This window comes from Octodon degus, unplaced genomic scaffold (assembly GCF_000260255.1).
Source record: "Octodon degus isolate 3935 unplaced genomic scaffold, OctDeg1.0 scaffold00155, whole genome shotgun sequence".
Taxonomy (NCBI): domain Eukaryota; kingdom Metazoa; phylum Chordata; class Mammalia; order Rodentia; family Octodontidae; genus Octodon; species Octodon degus.
The window spans coordinates 652,424-654,284 of NW_004524731.1; the positions used below are offsets into that span (position 1 = coordinate 652,424).

The 1,861-nt window shown below is 55.6% G+C and overlaps 1 protein-coding gene across 1 annotated transcript in view; it reads left to right on the top strand.

The window, feature by feature from the left end:
* The window catches only part of LOC101567557 (neutrophil defensin 4-like), a 27,391-nt gene that overhangs the window by 24,598 nt on the left and 932 nt on the right, over positions 1-1,861 (top strand). The window lies entirely within an intron of this gene.

Sequence of the window (1,861 nt, forward strand, 5' to 3'; positions counted from 1 at the left end):
AGCTCCCCAGCTTAGGGGACGTGATGTCCTTGTTCACGGGGGCCTGATGGCCCTGCTCTACTCAGCTGTGTTATGGGTCTCGTAGTTGGAACCAAGGATTAGGGCTGCTGATTGGGAACTGGGTCCAATCCCAACCCTGTGCATCCATCGCGATTTTTATCCCAGTCACCTTAAGAAAGTGTGAACTACGACCTGCAGGCAAGTGGCTCCTAGTGTATTTTATTTTTGCAGAACCAGGGATTGAACTCAGGCCCTTGAGCTTGCCAGAGAAGCGCTTATTCTACTGAGCTATCTCCCCGGCTCTCCTAGTGTATTTAAATAGTTCGCTGCTGCCTTTACTCAGCCTGCACCAGGGTCACTCAGCACCTAGGAGGCCACCACTTTGACCATGGCGAAGAAGCAACACAGGCAGCTCCAAGGACAGGAAGTCCTTCTGCGGAGGATCTCCTACCCAGGTCCACACAGAATTGCCCAAGCTCCTTGCACCACGGTGGGAGATTGCATCAGAAAGTAAGCCCAGGAAAACGCTCCTGAGTTACGACACCCTCCAGGTGTCCCTTAAATATGGCAAGTCTCCAGTGTGTGGCTGCTGGCTCTTCCTGAGACCAGGGACAGAGCACCGCTGTCTGACCACCCCTGCGTGCCCAGCTTTAGTCCAGAACTGTAAGTAACGAAAGCCTCTTTGGCCTTTGCCTGTGCTTCTGTCCTGGGAGCTGGGCTGGCACCTGACCCTGGGAGGCTGCGCAGAGCCTGGGGTTGTGTGCGTCTGTGGGGTTCTCAGTGCCTGCTGAGGATACCTGCAGCCTGCTGAGGCCACGGGCAATGTGGACGGCTGTGATCAGAGAAGGTGTGACCTCACCTCCAACCCTGTGGGGCTAACAACAGCATCGTCCACCCTTTTAGTTTTAGAAATGATTGTACACAAGTTTCTGACCAAGCTATTGGCTGCTGTTGAGTTGTTGGTTTCTTTCATGTTCTGGAGATTAAGCGCAAATCTGCCGCTGCCTGCTTTTCCTTCTCTGACTTCTCGCGGGCTCCGGCTGCACAAGCGCGCTGATCTGATGCGACCCCACTGGTCTGCTCTGCAGTGGAGCCCGGGGCCCGCGGTGGCCAACACCAGAAGTCTCGGCTGGGAGCTGTGTCCAGAGCTACCTCTGCCTCTTCCCTCAGCAGCTGCTCTATGGTCTCCCGGGTCCTGCACAGCCATTAACCATTTGGACTCAGATCCAGAGCCAGGTGCACACAAACACCTAACCAGCAGGTAGTTGAGTTCAGGGGAACACAGCGAAATGCTCATTCCTACCTTCAAAACATGGAAAAGACAAGCACGGTGAAGCGGGAGCGTAGCAGCTGCCCAGGGTCCCCCGACCGTCTTGCCCAGAGCCTGATACTGTCATGGAGATTGTACACTTGCTGCTAAGGGACGCTGATCAACCAACATCTGAAACAGCTCCTGCCAGGGCCGGCAAGTCTGCAGCCCCGCAAGAGACAACTGTCTAGAGCGCTAGGACAGAGATCTCGCTGGGGTCTTCCCTCTCCCGGCAGCAGGGTTCATACTAGAGATGCAGAACCGCGGATGCTTTGCCATATGAATGAAAGCTCAGCTTCCTTCAGGTTTTCATACTCAAAGTAGATGTTCGGTCAAAGGGGAAGCAGAGAATACCTAAAGATAGAGCAGTCTTCACGTCACAGCTGCGCTAACTACACGAGCCCCAGAACACACAGGCAAGGCCTTGCGGAAGCCACGAGTTCACGGCACGCCAGGGACACTGCAGGGACGGCAGCTCTCGCCCAGGCCGTCAGATGCACGCCTCCCTCCTGCACCCGCTGCCTCTGAGCCTGCTCCTGGCAGGACAGTAAG